Genomic DNA, 8,358 nt, shown 5'->3' on the forward strand with positions numbered 1-8,358 from the left:
TGAGCCCAAGGCAGTGGGACCCATTACAGCATCCCTATATGTCTATGCGTATAAAGGTGGCTCCAGTTCTGATCTTGCAGGAATGTTCTCTACCAGTCAAACAAAAAATGGGTACATAACCCATAATGTCACTCGGGGGGGTACCAACACCTCAGTATGCTTTGATGCTTGCCTTGCCATCAGCAAAGGTCAAGGTCCTAACGACGCTGCAGGAGTTACCTGCGGCTCACACAGCTGGCAGAGATCTTATCTACAGGAAAAGAAATATCTCTTTCAAAAGGTGTCCGGGACTAATGTGGGGGCCACTACTGTTTACAACTACTGGTACACCCCACCTATTGACTCTGCTCAAGTAAGAGGCCCTCAAAATATTAATATCACTGTTAAATCAAGCTCTACTTCATGTACCACTGACAAATGTAATCCCATTTGCTTGTACACTCACTTATCTGAATCTAAGTGGGCACAATATTGTTTTTTAGGTCTTGATTTTAGAGACATGTTTGGATCTTGGTTCCCAAAATTGCCTGGTTTGCAAGCTATTGTAGCGCTCATTGGTATGATTGCTGCAGGATGTGTTGTATTGCCTTGTGTATTACCCATCTTTGTACGCACTATTTCTAACAGTTTATCCCTCTTGGCTGAGAAAAAAGCCACTGCGCAGGTAATGGCTCTCTGGAATCAACACATAACTAACACATATGAACCACTGACATCCGAAGATGAGATAGGGGAGCCAACCTGTGATGACCCAGATGAAGACAAGATGTTTGTGATGGTTGAAGAAGTCATGAACGCTGTGGATAACATCAGCATGCACAGCACTCTTGCCTATGCGCTTGACAAAGACTGTTATTGGAACTAAAACACTCCCTGTCTCTTAAAAAGGAAAAACAGGGGAGATGTGGGAACTATGATTCTTTGTTCTTTGTGTACGTGCTAGGACAACGGAGCCTTCTGGTGGTTGGCTGGAACACGGAGCAAGGAGCAAGGACAGATTGTTGCCATTTCTTAACCAGAACTGTAGCAAACTTAAACTCTGCAGCCTTGTATGCTTTATGCGAATGATCAGTGCATGTTGTGTGATGTAATGCATTTGTGATAGGATATTAACAAAATTGCTACGTTAACAAGATTGCTTCTTATAAAAGAGGGTTTCGGAGTTCTCTCTGCGCTCTCATCCCAAGACAACTTTGCGAAGTGTCTTCTTTTCATGAGAGACCACCACAGCAGAACTATAGGAGCTTCAATACTTAACAAACTTCACCAATGGTTCACAGTCTATTAAATGAGGCTCTGGTCCTTTTGATTCAATTAATGAATCAATTGGTGGCCAAAATGCATGTATTGCTAGCCTGATGTAGAGCAACCATCAGCTGAAGGAAAGCCCCCAGTATGGGGAGTTAAAAGATATTCCAGCTTAGAGTCTATTTGGGAAAGGAAATGTATGAGGCCAAACCCTTAGATCTATATCTGCCTTTTCCAAGGGAATGCAGGCAATCTGGTGAGATTCTTGTAAACTAGTGATCAACAATAAAGAAATCTATCTGACCCATTCTCAGAGCTGTTATGGTTATTTGTGCCTGACACATATTGATAATACAAGTAGTCCTCAACTTACAATCACAAAAGGGACCAGAACTTTAATCACTGAGTGAAGCAGTCATTAAGCAAAATGCCCACATCTTTATTTAATCCAACAATCGCAATTCTGAAACTCCCAAATGTAGTTGTTAAACAATCTCCTGGGTTATTAATTAGACATAAAGATGCCTGCTAGGAAGAAATCACAGTTGCCTGTGAACTGGTTGCCATCATGATCATGTGATTATGGGTGGGTGGGTGACATTTTATGACATCAGAAGTGTTTTATAGGTAGAAAGCATCTTTCCAAAGCTGCCGTAACCTCAAAATGTCATTAAGCAAGGATTCCATGGAGGGCCTTTCTTCTGATTTCATCCCCTGGAATTTATACAAAATTCCTAAGTTTCTGTATTCAGCTTGCTGCATTTCAAAAATGGGAATACAGTTGCAGACAGACATGGACAAGTTTAGACTATGGGGAACTATACTTAAGTCTTGATTAATATAACTTCTTCTCCTAATAGGATTAGCCCCTGTAATATTTATGGATGCTTAGAAAAGAACTATATTGAAAAAAAATATCCTCAATTTACTCTCAGTGGAACATGACCAGGCAACAGCTCTTATAAAACAATACATAATAGACATTGAGTATCAGTTCACCTTGACAGGTCATTCATCTTTCTATTAATTAAAGTAACAAATATAGGCTAAATATAGTTTTATACATTGTCATGCCCTTCCCTCATCTTTGCCAGTCGAAAAATATTGGGATTTTATAAACTATTTTACATTCATGTAGTAATAGACAAAGTAGATCACATTCTTCTTTATTGCACATACTATAGAGATAATCAAAGCTTGCTCATTTATTTATTACTTGGAAGATACCAGACAACACAAAATCAGTTCTACAGCCATTTATTACTTATTAATAATTAATCTTGTTAGTTATAATGTAGCCAACTGTAGCATCTTATGCATCAGGAATTGATAGATAGTAAGAGTTAATTAGGCCAAAAACTTTCTACACTTGCATTTTGAACTTAGTACTTAATTGTCTTATAAATATTTTAAAATAACAAATAATGATAGAATCATAGGCTTGGAAAGGTTCTGGAAATGTTTGAGTCCAATCCTCTGTTTGGGGCAGAATCATCAGATCATTCAATATTTCCTTGAAAACTTTCATGGATGGTTTACTCATAACCCATAATCCACTGCTTAATAGCTCTTCCACTTTCTTAGTTCCCTCATAATTTGAATAGGATCTCCCTCTAGAAAGTTTCTACCCATTGGTTCTTGTCCTTACCCTTGGGCACTAAGGAAAATAAATCCATATTCTCTTCCTTGTTACTATTATTTTACCTTGATTAGACTATCTTAATTTAAAGATAAGTCCAGATTATTTTAAATTACTTATGGCAAGTTCACTAAATTATACCGTGTTTCTCATAAAATAAAGCTGGGTCTTATATTTTTTTGAGCCCCGAAAAAATGGCTAGGCTGTCTTTTCGGGGGTGACTTAATTCACCCCCTTGCATCCTCATCTAGAGCGCCCCGCGGGCAGCCTCGCCATTAGCCACTCCTAACAGGTGATCATGGTGAAGCGCAGAGAGCTCCCTACTCCCACCAAACACCTTTGCTGCAGACCCAAGACCTTTGGCACCCACCGCTGTTGCTTTCCCTTCTGCCCATTCTGCTGCCACGTTTGGAGCTGCCGCTTCCGTGTTTGGAGTGCCACTCCCATTTGGAGTGCCGCCACCATTTGGAGCACCGCCGCCACGTTTGAAGATGCCACTTCTGCGTTTGGAGCTGCCTCCATGCTCCGAACAGCGGCAGTGCTCCAAATGCAGAAGTGGCAGCTTCAAACGCGGCGGCAGTTCCAAATGTGGACATGGCAACTCCAAACAGCAGCAGGACTCCAAATGCGGAAGCGGCAGCTCCAAACGTGGTGGCAGCTCCAAATGTGGACATGGCAACACCAAACAGCGGCAGTGCTCCAAACAGCAGTGGGGTTCCAAATGCAGAAGGGCAGCTCCAAACGCAGCGGCAGCTCCAAATGTGGAAGCAGCAGCTCCAAATGAAGCGGCAGCTCCAAATGCAGAAGCAGCATCTCCAAATGGCAGCAGTCTTCCAAACAGCAGTGATGCTCCAAACATGGAAGTGGCAGCTCCAAATGGAGTGGCAGAATGGGCAGAAGGGAAATCAACAGCGGCGGGCACTGAAGGTCTTGGGTCTGCTGCAAAGGTGTTTGGCAGGAGTAGGGAGCTCTCCACGCTCTGCCATGATCGCCCATTAGGAGCAGCTGGTGGGGAAGAATTGCTGCTCGCGGGGCACTCCTAATGGCAAGTCCCCCTGCCCTTCCCCCCATTTTGCATGTTTTAAAATAGGCCTAAATTGGGGGGGAGGGGCTTAATTTCATTTTATGCCTAGAAAACATGCTGGGTCTTCCTATTGGGGGAGGTTGTATTGCTGGAGAAACACGGTGTATGTATGTATGTATGTATGTATATGTGTATATATATATGTGTGTGTGTGTGTGTGTATATATACACACACACACACACATACACACACACATACATACCATACATGTAAGTACCCATGAAAACTTAAGAACACACACACACACACACACACACACACACACACACACACACATATATATATATATATATATATATATATATATATATATATATATATATATATATATATATGGATCTTGGTTGTTCGGTTTTCTCCCGCGTAAGATTCAAGTATCTAGGCAACGCTTCGATGAAGTCTCATTCATCATCTTCAGGCTTCTGTCTCGGCTCTGTGCTTTTCAGAGTAATGTGAGATTGCAGCTGCTTCCTCCTTTAACTGCCAGTGGGGTGGGACTTGATTGGGTGGGGGCTTGGCTGTGTTCTGATTGGGTGGGGTGTGTTCTCATTGGTAGGGGTTTGGTTGTGTTCTGATTGGTTGGGGGTTAGCCGTGTTCTGATTGGTTGGAGGCGTGTTCTGTTCAGGTGGGGGCTTGGCTGTGCTCCGGTTAGTCTTAGTTGCTGGGGATTTGAGCTGGTGAGTTGTGATCTTGCTGTTTGGCTTCTAGTTCGTGGTCCTGTTGCATCTTCATAGTGGGTGTCGGTTTGCTTCATGTATGGCTCGGAGGGGTTTGAAGTGGGTAGTGATGCAGCTGTAGTGCAGCTTCTGGTCCATGGTCGTGTCTCATCTTCTGAGTGGGTGAGAGTCTGTTTTCTACATGGAAGTGTGGTGGTGGCATCTTGTGTGGCTCTCATGGGTGTGGGTCTGGTGTCCTTCTTCATGTTAGGTACTCGTCTGTTCATGAGGGCGGGTTTCCAAATGGCTGGAAGGCGGGAAGTGTCATCTCGTTTGTTCATGCTGTGTGGGCGTTTTTCTATCTCTATGGCTTCTCTGATTATTCTGCTGTTGAAGTGTTCGGGTTTTGCGATAGTTCTGGTGTTTTTAAAATCAATTTCATGTCCTGTGGCTTTGAGGTGTTGGACCAGGGAAGAGGTCGTTTCTTCTTTTTTGATTGAGTTCTTATGTTCTTCAATGCGTGCATTTATTCTTCTGTTAGTTTGTCCAATGTATGTGGTAGGGCAGGCAGTGCAGGGGATTTCGTATACTCCTTGGTATATATATATGTTGTGATTCCGGCACCAGCTACAGGTTTTTTGAATGAAAGTTCCAGCGAGGAGGACTTGTATGAATCAGCAAGTATTAGTGATTACAATGATGAGGAGGAGGCGAATGTTACAAGGGAGGTCACATTTGATTTGCAGGACCGGCCTGAACCTTCAACCTCTTCGGCTTCTCAATCAGGTTATCAGCCGGGAACGGCTGATAATGAGGAACTTATGGAGTCTTCAGGTGAAAGTAATAATTTAGATAATCGCTGGGTGGATGTCAGAAGCAGGTGTCTCCTTACGAGAAGAAACCAACGGGAGCACAGGAGGAGGGCAGATCAGTAATTAGATTAATTAGTTGCTGCTCTATAAAAGGAAGAGGGATGACTCTGCACGCTGTCGGGAACAAATTGTTTGCAAGGAGAACTGAAGACTTTGGCTTGGAGGATTTAAATCTGAAATATCTTGTTGGGATTTGGATTTATTGGAACTATTATTTTGGATTATTTTGTGGAGGCTAACCACAGCTGTAATCAGTAAAGATTCCTGGTTGCTGCCTTTATTTGCGAGGACTGCTGCTTTCAGCCTTATCTGTTTATTTTTGAAGGTGGGACATAACATATATATATATTCTGTCTCACCTGTGACCACGAGGTGAGAGTCCAAGTTTCCAAAGGAATATAAATAAACAGACAGGACCAGGAACGACAGAGTTAAATTCCTTTGACTGGAGAAGTCCTTGGCAGTCTTCCAAAAGCTGCCTGCCAAGTCCGATAACAAGACAAGACCATAAATCAAAGGCAAACACCGCATAGAGAATTTGTCAAAGCTTCTATCCCAAATAAACAAGTTGTCCCAAACAAGGGTTCAGAGCTAACACACCCCCTTTTATTTCCTGAGGGGCATGTCAATCTCTCATCTCAGTCCCTGATTTGACATTTCCTTTTATGTTGCATTTCACATCTATGTCTATGTCTTTGCCTTGCATCAAACCAACATTCCTCAGTTTGATCCTCAGCCAGAGGCTCCGCCACACTCTTCTGATTATCTGCTGATACCTGAGGCACAACCAGGGAGGAAGGTCCTGGGGAGGAAGATGATTCCGAATCCTCCAGCAAAGCAGGCTCAAACCTCAGAGCCAAATCCTCCTCTTCCTCCTGGCTCAAGTCTGTATCTTCTAACAAGGCAGGCTCAGACCTCCGAGTCACAACATATATATATATATATATATGTTGTGACTATTGCTCTGGCAGAATGGTTTTTTTCTTCATCTTGATTGGTTGGGAGTCTTGGTCTGTGTTTATTGGTCTTGGAATTGTTGTGTTCTGCTTGATTGGTGTTTCTAATCTCTTCTGTCTGTTTTGTGGCTTTTGTGACAGAACCAACCAATCAGGATGAAGAAAAAACCATTCTGGCACAGCAGTAGGCTAGCCCCAAATTTAAAACTGAAACAGCTGTGAAAGTCTGACTTACAGATGAACACAGTACTGAAGCCTGATGATGGCAGATGAGATTCTGCCAAAATGTTGCTACAACTTTAAAAGCACAACTATAATGACGTGGGAAAATACCTGAACAAAGCTGAATACCACACATGTAAGTACCCGTGAAAACTTAAGAAAACATACACACACACACACACACACACACACACACACAGATGGATTTTAGTGTTATGCTGTAATTTATTATACAAATATAATAATGTATTGTTTTACCATTATATACTTCATTTATGGATTGATTTACAATTATTTTATGGCAAATATATTTAAGGCTATTCACTTTTAATACTCTCAGTTAACACTGCATTAATTTCGTATTGTTTACCCTATTGAGCAGTGATGGTTCAGTGGTTAGAATGCAGTACTGCAGGCTACTTCTGCTGAATGCCAGCTGCCTGCAGTTTGGCAGTTCGAGTCTCACCAGCTTAAGGTTGACTCAGCCTTGCATCCTTTTCAGATGGGTAAAATGAGGATATAGATTGCTGGTAATATGCTGGCTCTGTAAACCTCTTAGAGAGGGCTGTAAAGCACTGTGAAGTAGTATATAAGACTAAGTGCTATTGCTATTTTATTTTAAACTGGTCAAAATTGAAATAAATGAACTGAATTGAACTGAATTGAACTGAATAAAAGGATCAACATGTAAGGTAAATGAACTAAAACATAATTTTACAAACTGTCAGTCATCACTACAAAGTTGTAAGCTATGTATTATCATCCTCAGCTTGTAGAATGAGAGTGGAATTTAGCAGAAACAAGTTTCACCATTTTTTTTTCCAAAGATTTTTTATTGTTTTTTGACATACAAACAAACAGACAAAACATAAAAACATCAGCTCCCCCATATTTATATACAAACAGTGAGTCGGTTGGTTCATCAGTTTTGTGCACTCATCTCATAGTCACAATTGCAATTACCTTGTATAATAACTCTTATTGTCAATACAAACTTATAAATCATAATATCACTATTAAAAAAAGAAATTTGACTAGACTTTTGTACGATCATGCCTTTGTGAGATAACTATATTTTAAATAATTTATTCTAAAACAAATCATATAATCGTGCCAATTCTATCCTAAATAAGAGAGAGAAAAAAAGAAACAGAAAAATATTATATAAATATAATATCCAGTACCAAAAAAGAGAAAAGAAAAATAGAATCAATATTATTCCTTATTATCTAACATTTCTATTTTTGTATTTCATCATTCAACCATTGATAGAAAAGATCCCAAACTATATAAAATTGTTTATCTTCTTGCTCTCTGATTTGGCCTTCTCATTTTGGATTATAATTGGCTACTCTTTTTGGATTAAAATTTGAAAGAATTTGAAGAGCTGGAACCATTTAAAATGAGTAAGAAACTTATATCTTCGGGTGCCTCTATGTCCACCTCTGCCTCCCCACCATCTGGACAGCGTTCAATTCAGACAATGTTAAAGCAAGATAAAGAAAAAGAACAAGAAAGAGCATCTTTTCAGATGATTATGCAAGGAATTCAAGATCTTAAGGTAAAAATAGATACCATTGAACAAAGAACAGGGAGGACGGAGGAAAAAGTGGAAAGTATTCAACAGATGATGACAAAATATGAGGAGAGATTTCAAAAAGTCGAAGAAGGGGGCAAAC

This window comes from Pseudonaja textilis, chromosome 1, assembly GCF_049901715.1.
Source record: "Pseudonaja textilis isolate UNSWEBS1 chromosome 1, rPseTex1.2, whole genome shotgun sequence".
NCBI lineage: Eukaryota > Metazoa > Chordata > Lepidosauria > Squamata > Elapidae > Pseudonaja > Pseudonaja textilis.